The 19,987-nt window shown below is 31.8% G+C and overlaps 1 protein-coding gene and 1 pseudogene across 24 annotated transcripts in view; both read left to right on the forward strand.

The window, feature by feature from the left end:
• LOC145276958 (casein kinase I-like) overlaps positions 1-19,987 on the forward strand; it is a 464,141-nt gene that overhangs the window by 33,108 nt on the left and 411,046 nt on the right. The window lies entirely within an intron of this gene.
• Positions 15,746-15,889, forward strand: LOC145277328 (U2 spliceosomal RNA; annotated as a pseudogene).

Genomic DNA, 19,987 nt, shown 5'->3' on the forward strand with positions numbered 1-19,987 from the left:
GTGGCAATCGCACATTTATTTTACATTGCCTATTTATAGCTTTATTTAACATGTGAAAGTTATCTATTCATAACGTTTCAGCCGATGTAACCTGACCTTTTCAGATACATTTTTCTGTATTTGATAACCTTATAGTTTAAATCTTTGTCAACTTTGGGAATCTATGAAATTTTCTATAGAGTTTTAATCTAGAGGTGGAATGGGGGTTAGGATAGCTTGTTGCATTAGTTGTAACTAGGTAGAAGTATTAATCTATGTAATCACCGGTAGTAAGAATTCAACCTTCAGAATACTGTCACATCACTAATTATTAACCAATGATTTTTAACCATTAGGCCATAGGACCATATAGACAATTTTAGTATGAGTTATGGGAACATTAATTCTAATTGTGTATAGGATGAGAATATTAGTTTGAATAATGCAAATTATCAATGATCATCTCCAAAATTCTGAAACTTAAATGATACTTTATGTTGGCTTATATTTTCTTTTCATATTTATTTTAACTTTGATGGCTTGCTTTTTGTAAGCTAATTGAATTAATCTATTGCCTCAAATTGCCTTGTCATTTTGTAAACCTAAGGTGGGAAGTTTGGAATCAACAATTTTTGCCGGTCTGTATTTTTAAAATGATTTGGAATTCTGTTTTCTTTTTCTTTTTCCTCCAATAGATGGTCAGTCCATCATTAGGCAAATTTTTGTAGTCAAGTTTTTGAAAATCGAATTTAGTCGAATTTTTCTTTTTCTTTTTTTTTTCTTGCTGAATTTATTTCTGTAACATTGAAAACGTTATAATTGAGTTGATAAACAAATCTTTTGAAACTAGTAAAGATTTGATAATTTTTAGCAGGATTACGGAGTGAGAAGTTATGGAAAGAGTCAGTCAGTCTCTGACATGTAAGAATGTTCTAAGTTGGATTTTTTAATCTTAGAAAAATCAGACAATCTGAATATTAAGACTTTAAAATAAGTAGTTGGAATCAGAATTTTTGGAATACTCTGAATCATTTGTATTTACACTAATCGGATAATTGTTCTCATCTTGAGTGTTATCTGCACAACATTTCGGTCGGTGTAACCTCCGACCTTCGTCAGATGTTCGTCATTTTTGGAGGCAGAACAAAAGAGGATAGCTTTGAACTCTTAAGGTTTTGCATTTTTGGATCTACTTGAAATCTTCTCACATATAAACAACTTCGATTCCCTGTCTTCTCTCTTTCCTTCCTTCCCCTTTTTTCTTGCCCCCCCCCTCTTATCGCCATAATGGAAACATCAAAAAATTAAAACCAATATCTGGTTAAAAAAATGTATAACATGCAATTAACCATACTGAGACCTCTTAGTTTCGTAAATGTTTCTAAGAACTTATAATTGATTGATGGATTTAATTAAAATAATTATAATTTGTGTAAACTTACACTCAACCAGATCCAAAAATTTTAAACCTTAGAGCGCACAGCTATCCTCTTTTTTCCTAAAAAAAAAAAAAAAAAAAAAAATGCCGACTTGTACACCTGGTGAAAGTCCGAGAGTACACTGACCGAAACATTGTGCAGATAACACTCCGATGTGAACGATTGTTCGATTAATCCAAACAATACAAATATTCATACCTCACATGAAAAATTCAGAACTGTAATACTCAAAATCAATTTGACTATATACTTTACAACTCTTTCATCCTGGATTCTAACCCTCCTTTTTTATTTACTTGTTTTCATCTGGCACTGAATGTGTATAATGCATAAATTTGTGACATTGTTTTATATGGGGGGGGGGGTTATGTATACTATTATGTACTATTGAATTGTCTATACCAGAGTTCCTGTTTCATGTGATCAGTTTACATACTAATACTCTTGAGAAAAGTCCCCCCCCCCTCTTCTCCGGCTGTGAAATAGCAAATTTTGATGGTACCTAATGAAATTGCTTACAAGAAGCATTAAATAAATTAAAAAAAAGGAGTTGATGTGCTGTGAGATGATGCAAATCTTGTTTTATACAAAGCTTACATGTAGAATCCGAAAATCCCCAGAATCTGACAGCATACACAGAATTGTAATAGAAAAGGCTAACCTGATTATCTCTTATTACTTTGATGCAACAACCTTTTTAAGCATCCCTTGAGATGTGTGCACATATATATATAATATATATATATTCGACAATTGGACTTTTTATCTCGTTCTTATATGAAACCATTACATTTCATGTTGATGTTTCAAATATCTCAAATGATAGTGAGCTGTGGTGTTCTAATCATATTCTTTTTTTTTATATATACATGTTGGCATGTGTTGGGTGGCTTTTAGTAATTCAATTTTAAACTAACCTATCTCGAGCCAGGTTTGTAATTATTCATATTTTTCTAAAATCCATGCTTATTACTTCAGTATTTTCAAGACCTACTCCAACCACCTCAACTGTTATACATCTAATAACCCAAGAACTCCCTATTCTTCCAATATGTATATTGCTCATCTGTCAAAACTACGAAGACCATCTTATCATCCTAGGAATGACTTTCGCTGGGAGTTTTTAAAGTGAAACTGGTTTGCACAGAGCAAATTTCAGTCTCTTGTCTCAACCAACCTGATTCAGCAGCAGAACAAGTTCGAAACAGTTGGAGATCGATGGGATGCAGGAGTTACCAAAAGTGTCAGTGTCCTCCTACATAAAGTGTCTGTTATTTCCAAATGGTCAACCTAGCTTTCAATATGTTCATATCAATAAAGTCGCCTGTTTTTCACACATCTCCCTGTATGTTTGAGATTTAAGCTTTCTCTAAGGTTATTAAATCTAAGCCTGTCTTTAAGACTCGCACTACTCCTCCATTGTATTTTACTTATATAATTCTTCTCCATACAGTGCATATCCTCAATCTTCACTGAATGTAATAACTGAATTGTGTTAAAAATTTGGTTATGGGAAGATGATATTTTGATCATTACTATGGAAGAACCATGAACTGTTCTGTTTTTTTTTTTAATCTCAGAAATGACTATATGATAAATAGTTGGTGAGCTCCCTTTTTTGTTTCATGATTTAGGGATAGGTCTCCACTTTGTTTCACAACTGGTATAGTTTGGTCCCCCTATTGGTAATTATGTGAATTCCCCAGTGGTAAAAGTTGACATACAGATTCCAAGTTTGCAGTATACGGATTTAGTATTCCTAAGAATTAAATTCCATAGAGGCCATATTTTACTGTTAGGATAGTACCACTGTTACTCAAAATATGGACGAACCTATACTTCTGTATTGTTAGCAGTAGGACTTGTTTCTGTGGATGGGTTAAAGAAAGTTTTTTAGGTATGGCGCAGCTTGTATTATTAATGCTATTTCTAAATATAAATAAAAAGTATATAAACATGTGAATACGTGAATTGACCAACGTTTTGATGTTAAGATGCCCCATTGGGACTCTAATAAACTAATTTTTATAGTATCTATAATGTAAATCTCACCTGTCTGTTCAAATGCATGTATGCTTGTATGTCTGCCTAAAACTTTCGACAGAGGCGACAAATTTTCACGAGATCGGTATGGTTTTAAAGCTCGACCCTTCTGACGACAAATATAGAAAAATTGGCTAAAAACATTAATTTCTTCACCCTCAACTGGGCACTTGTCTAAAAAGAGAGGTTGCTTTTTTCGCCAATATTTTTTTAAAGTAATCCCCTCTTTTCGATTGACTAGCCTTAATTTAAACCTTTGCTACTTCTGATTTGGCAATGGACGCAACAGCAAAGACGTCACATTGTTTTTTCACATTCTTTTCCTCCTTCGCAGTACAGGTTCAAGCCTGCCTACCTGCTTACTACCACTACCACTTTTTTTTTTTTTTTTTTTTTTTTGCTCAACACGCACCTCTAAACACCAAGCAACGCCGAGCACCCAGGCTAGTTATATTTATAAGACTCTACTCATGTATTGAACATGTGAAAAAATATTAGTGTTTAGTTCAATGTATTTTAACTTAATTATTTTTGTGTATAAAAGATTGCTGAAAGTTTTGTTTTGAACAAATATATATAATTCCTTATGCATACTAGCTATTCCATGGGAATCTTTCTTTTAAAAAAATTTTTTTTTTTTTTTATTATACTTTAATCAACAATATCTATTTTTCAGTTTATCAGATCTTTTAGTGCTGACATAGGAGAAAGGATCAGATCAACAATTTGGTAGAGGAATTTGTGAGCCATCATTATACCATGCAAGATATTATTTAAATGCATTTTCTTTTTACTTTTCCATATTTTCTTCAGTATTCATTAGGTTTTTACCCTTTGTTTTATGTTTGAGGTTTTTATATTTCTGTTCCTTTTTGATGAATTAGACATTTTTGAAAACTGTTTTTACCCCCACCCACACACCCTTCAGATGTTAGATAAAAACTTTTTTCAGATTAAAATTGTTTCTAATTTTATGATTTTTTTTTTTTTAAATTTAAACTTCGAGGTAACAAACATTTCTGTTTCCTGTTTCAAACTATGGTAAACCTTGGCATCATTAGAAAGCGGTAGGTTATACGAATATTTTTTTTTTTTTTCAACATTGCATTTAAATTAAAGCAGAGATGGGTAGTTGGCTGAAAACATTTACACTCGTGGGTTAAAACAACAACAAAACTCTGGCTCCTTAGAATTGCTGACTCAGACTTCCAATCTGAGATAAAGAGCCGATTGGGAACAGAAAATTTTGAGTTGGGAGTCCGTTTAAAAAAAACAACAAAAAAAAACTGACTCTTACTTCTCACTTGGATTAAAGATAGGCTTTTTTTTTTTTTCTTTTTAGTTTGATGTTTAATATTGTGTAAAGCAAGCTTCAACAAACATGTACAGTCAGTTTGGTCATTTAACCATGAATTGTATATATGATTTAATGAATTGTATATATGATTAAATGATTGATCTACTACTGATTGCCATGCTTTCAAAATGGCTTTCTATAAACCATATTTCAAAAGGGAAGCAGTCAATAGACTTCTTTCATGAGGAAGGCTTTGTTGGCTGGTTTGCTTATTGATGGCATGATATGAGTCATTTAGAATGATGAAGAGGTATCTGAATGATGTAAGATTTCTAGAAGATTTACAAATTAATTTGTCTTTTTCTTTCAGACTACTGTTCTCATCTTCAGGGTGATTGTCACAATGTTTCGGTTGATATAACCTCCGACCTTCTTCAGGTGTATCTTATCGAACTCTGAAATTTGGAAGGAATTTTGAGTGGAACCCTTTATTTACTTCACAGGGGTAGCGTGTTCTTGTTACATTAGCCATGACTGGATAGAGGTCCTAAGTAATTCGCTATTGTATTTTTCAGTTGGCCACACTGAGCATTGAACCTTCAACCTTCAGGAGAATATAATTTTTTTCCAATTGTATTTTCCAAGTACTCTAACCACTGCACCACAGACAATTCTAGGATGAATTTTAGGAGCCTTAAACCTATTTTTATTTCTATTTGTTAATATCACTATTTATTACTATATATATTAATGTATATCTGTATATACTTTATTTTGCATTCGTGCATGTCACCAATAGAAAATGAATAAAGAAAAAGTTATAAACTTTTCATATATTTTTAATACATTGTTGTTATATATATATATATATATATATTAATATTTTTACTTATTACTTGTATATATTATCTATTTATAATTAATGGTTCCCATATATTAAATTCTATACTAGGTCTACTTAGTAATTGGTTATTCCTCAGTATATGTGCTGCTTCTTTCAGTCATCTTACTCTTAATTTTTCTTATATTTGCAGATATGCATTCATTTTTACGCACACACCTAGATCTATATAAACTCCTCATCAATGTTGAGCACTTTACCTTTATAACTATAGTGACTATGATTTGTGTAAGTCGAGAATCAATCTCTTACTGTATCATAAAACTAAATCTAGAATGTCATTACTTTCTATTGCTATCTGGGAGGTGACTGTATTGGAGGGGATACCGCTGTGGCATGAGTTAAAATCCAGTCAGTTCCAGGGCACCACTTTCACTAGGAATGTTGGCAACTTTCATGTGGTCCCTCGAAAGAATTGGGTAAACCAGTAACAGAATTGAGTGAATCAAAAAAAAAAAAAGAAAAAAAAAAGTCTTATGATGCTGACTCGTACCAATTTACGCTTGATTGCTGATTGATTACATTTGTTTACGAAAACCTATTTGAAGTAAGCATAGAAATACTTGTTCTAACCTAGTTTTAGTGTGCTCGTTTCAGATATGTTTTGGACTTCCAATTTTTTTTTAGATATAAATTGGTGTAAACACAAAGTATTTAAATTTGTTGGTAATAAATTACATAAAATAAATGGGCTTTTAAGACTAATTTATGAATAATACTTTGACCTGCCAAAATTATCTGTTAAGCATCTTCCATAATATTCATTTTTTTTCCTTTTTAATATTATGAAAGAAATGCAAAAGGGTTGCGTAGTTAAAAGGTATAGTTTGACTCGTACGAATCCAAAATATCCAACCATGACTTATTTTAAAATCTTTAAAGATTAAAAAATTACACTTTGTATTATTGTGACAGGAAACCAATTGTTCAAATAACTCTAAGGCTTCAATGATATTTTTAGAATGTTCTTTCCCGATTTGTCATAACTTTGTGAAAACTCATTAATCAGCACTATTTTCAAAACACTTCTAGAATTGTAGCTCTAGATTTTCTACCTGCTCAACACTGTTACATCAGTTTTCTTTCAGAATATAACTCACCCATTTTCTGAATAAAGGTCTGATTTTAATTTGGATTTGGTATAAGGTTCCACTCTTAATGATTCCAAAATATTCAACTCTTTATTTTTAAAGTCTTCCACTATATAAACTTTTTAGAAATTAAAAAATACACCTAACATTCTCAGGACCCCAACTCCTCAAATCTCTGACTAGTGACCGCCAAATTTATGGAGTCTTTTTGGTTTTTGTAACAGTCTGTCTTTAAAAATCTACCAAAAATCAGGTAATTATTTAATCAATATGAAATTTTCACCGATTAATACATAAAAAATGCGCTTTATATGGGTGTAACTTTTTTTCATATTCATTGTCTAAATATATTTTTAGGATTTCATGCCCCCCCCTCTCCTTATTTGTCCCTTGCTCGACCCCTTAAAGTCCAAGCGATCCACTAAGCACACACTTATTTTGTGGTAGAAAGGTGAACAAATGTAGAAAAACAAGAAAAAAAAAAAAAAAAAAATTCATATGGTGCCTTCGATATTGAAGATTGAAATCCGAAATTTGAATGTGTTTAATTTTTTTTTATCTTTTGCGTTTTAAAGTGTGAGATTCATTGAATATGTTACCTATAATTATCTTTTAGATGAGGATAAAAAAATATTTTCTTTTACGAAAATGCTAAAATAGCCATACTTTTAAATCTTTAAAAATAAATAAAAAATTTGATTTTAGAATGTATAAACTTTCCATGTACCTGTACATAAATAATGCTTTAAAGAATCGATACAAAAAAAAACAAAACTGTGAAATTTATAAGTATTAATTGTATCTGCATATTATGGTTTTTCAAGATACGGTAGCCAGTTATGATTTACAAAGTTATCTCCTCTCCCTTTTTGAAAATTAACTATAATTATGAAGACATGGATTTCCGTAGATGATTGTGACATTCCAACAAGTTGCATCCCCACAGCGGGTTACCAAAAACAGCCCTTTTAAGGGCCACCAAATTCTAATGAAAAGTCTTTGTCAACTTGATTTATGCAATAAAGAATTTGGGGGAAAATGCAGTATGATTTAGTTTATGGGAAATGAGTATAGCTCATTGGTTAAATTAAAAAACTGACTAAAGGTGACGTTAAAACTAAGAAATATAACGCTAAAAATTTGTTTTGATGTAAAAAGAGAAAAAAAGCAGTTTTTCTTTACTTTTAACAAATATTAGGAAAAATTTTAAACTTGGTTGATTAATTATGAACGAAAGAAATTATAAAGCTAAAAATAATATTTAACCATAAATGGCATTTGTAATTATAATTTAATTAGTTATTTAAAAAAAAAAAATGTATTTGCCTGTCATTAAAATTCATGAAAATGCTTAAATAAATATTTAGACACAACTGGGTTTCCATACAAAAAATCCAAGATGGCGGTGGTAAGCACATGGTTCCTAAAATGTATGAGATTGTGCTAAATAATTGAATTATTTAAATTTATTCAAATATAAGGTAATTATATTCTAATATTTTTACATATTCTTATAGTCAATCATAATGAATTTGTTTAGGCATAAAAAAGTTAGTTTGATTCGAAAACCTTTTTAAAAAAAAAAAATTGTTTTGACATTTGGTGAAAACTGGGTCAAATGAGTTTTTTTTTTTTTTTTTTTTTTTTTTTAACTTAAAATTCTATAAAAAATTATAGAAAAGTGTATTTTGCTTTTAACAAAAAAACTTCAGGGTTTTATCTTTCTGGTAAAACCAAAAGTTTAGAAATAACGGATTTTAATTTTTAATAAGCTTTAGAAAAAGCAGTTTTTGATCGATTGGCAGTCACTACCTCTGACTCTGCAACTCTGTTTGAAATGAGTTTTCATATATTGATAAGACTATTTAGGCAATCCTTGTATTTTATTTTTTTGTTACATGATTATATTGCAATGGTAATATGGATTGATCCTCATGAGTTTATATATGTAAAAATGGATGTGAAAACCTCAAGTTTGAGGCGTGTTAAGTTTTGTTATATCCAGGCATTAGCAAGAAATGCAGATTTATTTTCATAAATAGGAAAACCAAATCTAATGGTGTTATATGTATTAATATTAATATATATGGCATGATCTTGTTGACATACCAGTTTCCATTAGATCACTGAAGTTAAGCAACATTGAACCTGGTCAGTACCAGGTACTCAATGTAGGACGTTACCCTCCCCCCTCCAAAGAACTGCAAAAACCTAATGTCATCTCCCTTAACTGAAATATACATTTGACTGGGGACAGCTTCTGAACTTTGTTCCTATGAAATTTCCTCCTAAGAGTGAAGCCCGTTCAACCTGTCTAGGGTGAATGTTGCTGGCATCTGTATGGGTGTTGCAAACTAAATTTGGAAGGGAGGTCCAGGTTCATTTTGGTTTTCAAGTACAAAAAGGAAACTTTTATTCCATTAGAGTCCACATCCAAATCTCGACTTGCGTGTTGATCTATGTGTCAATTTATAAATCAGAATAATCAAAGAAATCCCGTCTCTATGGGTCCATTTAAATTTAGCTGAACTTCAAATTCCTTTTTCTGTTAAATTTGTATTTCCATGTTAGAAATCTGATTTATCCAATTTTAAACAGTATTTTATATTTTGACTCACTGGTTCTTGTTAGATCATTGAAATTTAATGGTGTTGCGTCTAACCAGTATCAGATGGGTGACCATTTGGGGTTACCAAGTGCTGCAAAAAAAAAAAAAAAAAATGATAAATATAAATACAAGTACTTCAACATAACCTGCTAATCCACAAGTGTTAACACAACAGAACAACTCTCTTGGGTGAAAGTTCTATTCAATCATGTAGCAAAGTTTTGAGGACTGTATTTATTTGTTTTTATCTTGGATGTGAGATGATGATTTTTCGCTTGGTCTGTCGAATCCACTGTCTCTTATTCAAATCCTATCAGATCTATTTTAACTTTACTCGCTAATACCGTTGGGAATTATATAAGCACTGACCCTCTCACAGTTATGGGTGAAATAGAAACTTGTGTTCAATAAATTGTACACAGTGAATTGTATTGTTTTAGCATTAAATAATCTAAAAGTTTGGTTTATCATAAAATAATAATGAAAAAAAAAATTACCAAACCTATTTTTTTCCCATCCACTTTCACAAGCACACGGAAAATGAACACTTAAATTATGTGACACATAAACGAATTTAGCTCTTTGTGAATAAACAGTCCAAGATCAATACAACCCATAGTATTTTGTTGACTCTGCATACATGTCAATATCGGAACTGAAAGGGTTCAGCTATTGTTTATTATATTTTCCACTTGGAGCTGGAAGTCGTTTCCGGCTGAATGTATAACTAATTTCGGTTGTCTCTTCTAACAAAATTTTCATCTAACTGTATGGAAGCCTCAATTGCTTTAATAAGTTACTAATTATACTGAAGAACATTTGTGGCATGCAAAGTTTACAGAATGTATCTCTTTCACTGAATACAAAACGGTAAAATTAATGAAGAAAACTGATATTTGAGCACCTGTTGATGTGATCGTTATTTTTAGAATTGATGAGGATGGTGGGGAGGGAGATACGAAGTTAATCCTTTTCAAATGGAAAATGTTTTTTGCCTCTTTATTAAAAACAAGAACACTGCATACCTTCCCGATTTCCCCCATATAGATAGGTCAGTGTCTTATTTGGGCCTTACTTCTCCATATTGTATGAAGTATTTCTGGAGATATGCCATGGAAAGTGATAACTCAAAAACTATTTATTTGATCAGGCTGGAATTTTTCATGGCGTTTCAAAGAGCACCAGATCTATACAACAAATCTGAAGTTGAAATTCTGTCAAAATTTTTATCATGAGCAAACTTAATACAGGACTTCACTGCCTACAATATGGGTCAAGTAGCAAGTCTGTTTGCTTTTTTTTTCTTGACCGTAACTTACAAATTTCAAAATTAAATCTGTTAATTGAACCATGGCTGATATGTTGACAGTTTACTGGCAGTTGGTCAAGTGATATGGATGCTAGGCTGTTCACAAACAAGCAAACAAACCTACTTACAAACTCTGTGATGGAGGTAATTATAATGTGCTAAGAATAACACTAGAAATGTGGAAAATGTCAGAATTGGTCAGACTATGTAAAATAAATGTTAAAAATTTATTTTAGTGATATATTTTGTTTGCACAGATATCTTTTTTTATGGATTTTAGCTTATTAATTTTATTCTCAACAAACAGTAAAAGAATTATATGAATATTAAGCACATAAAAATTGCTTTCTTTATTACAAAGAAATAAATAAATGGATTAGGTTATTCTACTAATTTTTTTCTACACTATTTATATTGGGTATCACAAACCAGCCTAGTTTGGAATACAAAAATGAATATAGTGAAACTCTTATTAAATGTATTTTCCATGGTTTTTTAATTTTTTTTTTTTTTTTTTTTTTTTTTTTTTTTTTATACACAATTTAGAGATTTAATTTTACTGTTAATATCATATTAGGAAAATTCAATGTGTTAGCTGTTGAAATTAATTTTATATGAACACATCTGTTCTGTGTTATTGTATTTCCTTTGGTCTTCTGGTGTGTATGTGAATGGGTAATGGGAGCTTGCTTTAATAATTGTTTCTATTATAATTTTCATTTAACACAAGGTGACGTGTATAATGATTTTCTTCACTTGTTTGAAGCCTACATTTTTAGCTGTGGACTTTAAAAATTAGCTTCTGAACACATTGTACACCAGAGGAAAATATGGTGGCTGATTGAGATACTAAATTTGGAATTGTTTCACAAAGGGCTTTATGCTTACATAAGTTTTTAGATATAATGAAAATAAATTTAAGATTTCTTATGAGCCTTGTAATATTTAGAATTACAATAAAGGCTTTATTTATTTATTTATTTTTTTTTTTTCAGAAAATTATCGTCGTGATGGTAATTCTTATTTTCAGCTGTAAAATTAGATTTATAAAAATATTAATTTATATATATGCATCTTTTATTTCTTGACAATTTGTTGGTCAACATAAAAGGCACAATAATTGATTTATAATTTTAATTTATCAAAAATTTTTGGTATTTTTGTATTCTGTTAAGGATGAAGATTAATCTTTTGCTCTTTTTAAATTAAAATTTTTTTAAAATCTGTTTTGTGAAAACGCAGCTTTTAAATTAAACCAAATTTCACATTAAAAAAGTGTTAATGTATTTGTATGAACTTCAGTTTCTACTGTATTTGATGTTTAAAAATAAATTTTTTAGGCTATGTTCAGAAATCTATTCTATTGTACAATTGTTTTTGTCTATTTGTGCATATCTGTAAAAGTGAGAATGTGTGTGGACACTTCTCAATCTATATACTCAACGAATTTTTGATTTACAGACTTGAAATTTGGTATGTAGGGTATTCAGACATGAAAAACATTTTAATTGGTTTTCATCCGGAAAAAAAGGGCTGCTAAGGGATAAAAATTGAAAAATTGGTATTTGGAGTCATCAGATTTTTATCTGTTAACTGTTTTCTGAGTGCGCATGCGTGGGCATGAAACTTTACAGCTTCTTTATATTAATAAGTAGATTCGAAAACATTTTGTAAAGATCGTGTCAAGCTGGTCTAATGCTTATTATACTTGACTCCCTGTCTTTAGGTTTTGGTTTCAATCTTAACTTTTTTTTTTTTTTTTTTTTTACATATAAGAAGTGAACTGTTTAGAAAAAAAAAATACTCACATACACACATTTGTTTCTGTATTAATTAAAATATAATATTTATGTGTGTTTTACAATCGGACAATGCCAGGCGGCCTGCCAGTACATATATATTTTGAAAAGGCTTTGTGAGATAGTCTTTAATATATCACCCTATGGAACTCTTTATGTATTTGGTTATAATTTGTGACTTGTTCTTATTTAATTGCTTCCCCCACAAGGGTAGTAACACAGGTGGTTGGTTTTTAATGTGGGGGAAATCCAGTCTCCCTAAAGGGCATTGGATTGGAAAAAAATTGCTTCAGTTTTGGATTTCTCCTACATGGACTAAGGACAGAAAATATGAAGTGGAGTTAAAAATGATATTTTGCTACTAGCAAAAAAGCCCAGTGACTTATTTCTTGCTGGGTTTTGACAATTGTATTTACATCTGCCTTTAGATTTGTGAATCTGGACTTCTGACTATGGATCTGCACTATTTAATTATTTTCTCGAATTTTTCATTGTTACCAGTAAGAATAGCACACAAGATGTACAACCTGATATATCTGATCAATTTCATACAAATCTGAATAGAATAACAAAATAAATCAGGTTTGTCAATTTCTTTATTTTTATTTTTTGTATTGATTGCCAATATCCTTTACCATTCCTTCCAGCTTTTCTCTACAAGTTCCTATTCCATTATAAATATGCACAGGTCTTTTCATCTTCTTTTTACATCAAATACATTTGGTCTTGTTCAAATTTAGGAAGCTTTTAAACAAAGATTTTTTTTTTTTTTTTTTTTTTTTTTACAAAAACCTATTCAACTATACTATTAAATTTTTTTTTTTTTTTTTCTGCCAACAAAAGTTGAATAGAGCTGAATAAATCCTCTGTTCATTCACAAATCATGTCCCGGGTAGGTTATAAATAGAAATTGATGGAATGTTACATACCACGTGCCAAATTTAATTTTAATCTTATTCATCCTTCAAATTATCAGTAACATCAGCATTTAGCTATTTCTACTTTTTCAGAGGAAATTAAAAAGTGGGGAGGAAAGGGTTAACTCTGAAGCTGATGCTAAACAGCTTCAGGACTCTAGTTAACCCAGGAGACCCTGGTCATCCACAACAGCCCTAGTAAGTTGATGAGGGTCATTGGCTAACATCTGTTATACAGTTCACTAGGGTAAGTGAACATGAGTCTTGTATGATAAAAACCAAACATGTCCATGTAATCTTGTGAAAAGAATTTGCTAAACAAGTCTGAGAACACTGAGGGGTCTGGAATGTTCTTTTTTTTTTTTTTTCTTATTCTTTGAGAATAACTTCCAAGGAAGGTTAATGGGAGAAAAGATAGGTGGCTTAGTGTAAATCAGCAGACTTACTCATCACACTAAAGTTCTTATTTGTGATGATTTTTTGTAGTGTTTTTCTTTTTGTAATTTTTTTTTCTAAGCAAAAAGAACTGAGAAACTGAAAGTTGAGGGTTATTTTTTAAATTCCTTTATAGCAAGTTAAACACGTGTATCGGTTATATATATATATATATATATATATATATATGCATGCACACACACACGTGTATATATATACACACATTATTGGTTACATATGTGCATACATATATGTAATCAATAATGTTGGTATAATAAACATACTATGTACTTGCTCTATACTCCATCGAGCACTCTTTAATAAACACAAAGGTTTCAATAGATCTACATCTCGGAAACCAAACTATACAACCATTATTTATATATGTAACGTTATTGAATATTTTTTCTTAATAATATAATCTGTTAACTACATGGTATACATTAGATGTCCACAAATTCTTATTGAATTTCATCCAAATTTTATGAATTGGTCAGGAATAAAATTGGTTCAATTTTGATATGGATTTTTTTTTTTTTTTACTTTAGTAGATTGTAATCTATTGTCTATTTTATTTAAGTTGGTAAGGAAATATAAAATGTTCATCTTTTTAAATTGCTTTCGTAACTCAAACTATCTTCTGTTGTGTTTTATGGTTAATCTATAATAATAATAATAATAATAATGGCAAGCAATCTACGAAAGATTAATGCAAGCAACAGTAAAAGTATGCACTAGTTTTGTCTTCTCTGCGCCAGCCTCTCGAACCAGAGGTTCTGAAGTCCTTCACCACCCTTACTCAAGGCACGCCTCCATGCTGATCTATCTTCAGCTAGCTTCTCCCACACATTCACATCGATGCCAAGAGCGATCAGATCCCGTTGGACCACGTCTTTAAAGCGCAGCACCGGGCGACCGCGGCTTCTTGATCCATTTGTCAGTTCGCTGTAGAGGATATCCTTAGGAAGGAGACGGCCATTGGGCATTCTGCACAGGTGTCCAAGCCAGCGCGATCGTCGTATCTTGAGTGTCTGGAACAAAGAACGGCTGCCGGCACATCTTAGCATCTCTTCGTTGGTGATTCTATCCCTCCAATTGATGCCCATGATATGTTGCAAGCATCGGAGATGGTAGACATGTACCGACTCTGGCGTTGAAGTCTCCGAGTACTAGGAGGTGATCACTGGCTGGGATCCTGCTCAGTATTTTGTTGAGACAGTCGTAGAATTCATCCTTCACATGATCTTTGCTAGGCAGTGTTGGTGCATAGAAGCTGATGAGGTGTACTGGTGTATCGGCACAGTTGATCTTCAGTGTCATAATTCTCTCTGACATGCTGACCGGAGTGTCGACTACATGTTCTCTGAGTAATTTGTTTGTCACTGTGAAACCTACTCCATGGATGCGATGTTCCTCTTCTGCTTTGCCAGTCCAGAAGAAAGTGTAGTTCTTTTCTGAGATGGAGCCAGTTCCAGCCAATCTGGTCTCCTGTAGAGTGACTTCCGAGTCGGAGAGTAGTCTTTGAATTGTGATTTTGTAACAGGTAAATGATTTACGTCCGTGATTGCCTGACCACCCCATCGAAGCGACGGATGTGACGGGGCGGCACCTTACTGACCAGGATCCGAAGCGCCTGGTTGCGACGTCAATTTGACCAGACTTTTAACTCGTAACTATCTTCCACTATTGCGAGAGCTCATGCGTTGCCCAAGCAGCACGAGTGGAACTTGACCAGAGATGGTAGAACCCAAGGAAAGACAAGGTCGATACGTTGGTACCGACTCTGGCTGCAGGAGATGGCCGTTGGCTCATAAGAAGCTCATCCAACCTTTGATAGGTCTTATTTTTGGCCCTGCTGGGTGTCCCCACACCCTCCTCAATCTATAAAATTGTTGGACAACATAGTTTTTTTTTTTTTTTTTTTTTTTTTTTTTCCTGGCTTTTTGGCTTGGAGCAAAGTGTAGTATCTGTTCTGAGTCTACACTTCACCTTTTCTGACCTCGATCAGTGGAGGAGAAATCCTTCTAGATTGAGGCAATTTTTATTTTTGTCCCTATCCAGAATACTCCTTTTTGGGAGCACATTAAAAAACCGACCTTATGTCTAACTCTGCCCTCGTGGCGAGGCAAGTAAATGGCAACATGTTGTTTTTTGAAAATTCACACCCAAGCAATATTTTTAATAAGATTTTATTTTAGTTTAATTTTTTAACAAACCGATAACAGAAGTAATTCAAGTGAACTTCATAAAAATCTGATTTAAAAACAAAATTCGAGTGAGGGATAACATGCACCTGTTTAAAAAATCATTTTTACTAAAACTTGAAAGGGATTTAAATTTCAACAGTCATCAGATTTTTCGTTGATTTTTATTGCAAAACTGATATTTTAATGACGTATTCTGTCACTGAATTATTTTTTTCCAAAAATGTTTTTTACAAGAAAGTGAGAGAAAAGATATCGTGGAGGATGAACAAATAAAAAATGAAAGTAAAAAAAACAAAAATCTAAAAGATAACATTGTTCACTTATTGTAATATACCTTTTTATGTTGGTTGTTTAATTTATTAAATACCTGTGCGATGAACTTGCTACATTTCTACTCCTGTGATGTAAATATCCTCGATTGACCAGACTAGCAGCAAAACCCCACCCCTTCACTGTAGAGATCTCCAGATGCCGAAAACTTTCTACTTTAATCACTTTCCTCAAACTGCTTGCCTTTGGAATTCTCACTATACTCCCTGTCTCCCGACTGTATTTATATGCAGAAACTTAAATTTAACGTGAACAAATATCTTGCTACACAACTCATCTAGGATGTCCCCTATAAATTTGGCCCCTAAACGTAGTAACCGTTTGCACGTCATTGACAATATGCCTTGTTTGGGATGAATTAAAATAAATAAAAAATTACAAAGGACCATTATACTGTATTAAAAAATAATTGTATATATACGCATTTAATATTTTAATGGCGCTTCTATACTATTAGGACGAAATTTTGTAGTCGATAAACGGTATTTTCAGATAAAAAAAAACAATGGTTTCTACTGATTTTATTTTATTTTTTTGCCAATTCTAATAAATTACAATAGTAGCTTCCAAATTGTGCAGTCGAAATTACCTGAATAATATTGAATTAAGAAAAAAAAACAAAACACTTTAATCATGTTAGCGGGTGAAAAATTGCGGCCATCTTGATTAAATCGAAACGGAAAACTACCTCCCTTTTGAACTCTCCTGTGTCTTACGATCGTTTTCATCAAATTCTATTTTTTATTTTCTTTAATAAATAATTTTCTACCGTATTTATTTTCGTCATTTTTGGATATAATCATCTTAAAAATACGAGGAATGCATAGATACAGTTGTTTTCATGCTAAATTCAATATTACGATTTCCGAAATTTCGTTCCAATAGTGTAGAAGCGCCATTTTAATTGATGCTTATTTTTCTTCATACTGTTGTCCCCTTAAATATTGATATTTTGTATCGCCACTAGTTGATGATGACCTTCGAGTGTATTATTCATTTACGCTAATGTTTACCCCCTTAAGTATTATTTTTTAATTATTTATGAACGGTAATATTTTTTTATTTGTTTTCTTATGCAATTCAATTCCACTGAACTGATTTTTAACCTTCATTTTATAAATACACCCGTGTATAGCATGATGTGTTGCGGTGTGACATGAACGTATTTATAAACGCTTGCATATAAATAGAAAAAAATAAATAATAATAAAAATAAATAAATAAAAAAAAAAATAATCTTATTTTTCTTTTTGACGTTATTTTTTTTTTTTTTTTTTTACTCAGCAGTTCACAATTTTTCTTTTTCAAAAACGGACATTCAAACTTTATAATGATTTACCAGGCATGAGATAGATTAATAAGGCATACCATGCAACAATTACTAGGGTCCAAAAAGAATTTCTAAACCAATGTCTTCCACTGGATGCAAAGCTCCAGCCTCTGTTGCATCTCTGTGCTTGTTGTATATGTACTTCTACGAAACGACGTGCGCTGGTAAATTTGCTGCACTTGTACATCCCCCAACGTAAATACTTGAGTCTCGCCAACAAAATCACACCCCTTCTCTTTAGAAGTCCATAGATATTGAAAAATTTTCTACTCTATTTCCTCAGACTGCTTCTTTTTGGAATTCCCTCCCTGCTTCCCCTTTCTCTGACCAGACCAACATGAGCACCTTGCTGCCCAATTCTTATGCAGGTTCCTGTTTATAAATTTGATTCATCACAGTAGTTCCTTACACAGTAAATTTTTACGACATGCCCCAGCGTATTATAAACACCCCAACCTCCACATGTTAAGAACGGCTTTCGGAATGCCCCCCGCCCGACCTCGAAAGCCGTTCTTCACATTGGGGAGGTTGGGGGGGGTATACTACGCTGGGGCAGGTTGTAAAAAAATACCCCTTACACTCAAGTAACAAATTTTGAGATAAGGATTGAGATTTTTGTAGATTATTTTGGACCACTATTCTCATCTTGGTTGGTTAGATTCACAACGTTTTCGTCAGTGTAACCAACAACCTACTTTAGGTGTATTTTTTTAAACTTTAGGAACCTTCTAGTCGAGAAAAGATAGAGCTGAAAAAGGTTGGCGGTGACATCGGCTGAAACGTTGTGAATGTAACAACCGAAATGAGAATAGTAGTTAAAATAATAGATATGTTTTTATTATTTTGCAGTGCCTTTTACGTGAGAACTATTTATACATCTTGTTCTCATTTATTTACCATTTTTTTTTATTTTGTTTTAAGCAATAAATGAAAATGTTAACTCCCTCCCTCTCTCTCTAAATACGTGTCCGCGCGCACACACAACCTGTAACTGTCTATTTAGATTCATTTTAAACGATTTAAAATCAAACTCGCCCTAATTCTATCTTTATAGCAGACTAAATAAATGAGCTTTAAGGAATATTACTTGTAAATTAAACTTATTTTTTTTCTTATTAAATATATTTAAGACGTTTTTGTCTCTTAAACTTGAAGGTTTCCTCACTTTGTTTATTATATACTGCTGATTAGGTTGCTTTAAACCATATACCAAGTACACAAGGTTGTAGAGGTTAGTTATAAAAAAGACCCCCCCCCCCACTCTCTTCCTCTTGGAAACTCCTCACATTTCCTCTTCCTACTTTACCATTCTCCACCTGTTTTGTCTCTTCTACAAAGAATAAAAGAACCTCAAGAAAGAAAATAAGGAAATGAGGCCATAAATTGCTTATTCACTTTTCTCTCCTCCTTTCATGCCTCCTTAAGCCAAATTGGATGACCTAGCAGAGCTGGTGGGTCATGCAACTTCCTTGCTTTTCTATTTTACCATTGCTAGTCAGAATATGAGTATATTATGTCTTTCATTTCATGATTGCTTCTTCTTTAAAATAGTCTCAGAGTCTTGTCTTAGAGAAAATGTGACCCATATTTTGAAGAGGAAGATTAATTTCACGAAAATATTCAGTTATCAGTTTATCTTTTTTTTTTCTTCTTTTTCTAGAGTGAAATGTTGGTTTAAAATGTTAATACAAATTTGTCATTAAATTTTTTCTTCAATATAATGTATTTTTAATTGCATGTGACCACCGCTTCCTAAATTGGAATAAAAACAAAACAATTAAGTGGAAGATATTTAGAAAAAAACAAAAACAAAAAAAAACAGTTGAGTTTTAGAGAAATATTCAAATGTTCTTGCTGAACAATTAGTACTAGTAGCAATACTGAACTATTCCTACTGTAAACAAAAAAAAAAAAAAAAAAGGGAGGGGGGTTGAAGTTTATAGTTCAACACTAATAAATTACTGGGTAAGAAAACAAGCAAATGTTTGCTTTAACTGATCACGTGTATGTGGACGAAAATAAACATATACACTTGAAAGAAAAAAAAATAGTTTATTCATTATATTTTCATTTTTAAGTTAAGAAAATGAACAACAAAAAAATGTATTCAATACACTTCTGACTTTTTTAAATACTTTTTTTTTTTTCAAAAAGTCAACCAAAACATATTGCCACTTGGACATAAGAAACTACTATTTAGAATCCTATCTAATAGGGTATTGTGGGGAGTTGAGTACATTTAAACTTCTGCATGTCAATACAGTCAAATAAACCGGGAGGTAATTCTGAAGCCTAACAGTTT

Source organism: Euprymna scolopes, chromosome 5 (assembly GCF_053919585.1).
Source record: "Euprymna scolopes isolate OS-2025 chromosome 5, ASM5391958v1, whole genome shotgun sequence".
NCBI lineage: Eukaryota > Metazoa > Mollusca > Cephalopoda > Sepiida > Sepiolidae > Euprymna > Euprymna scolopes.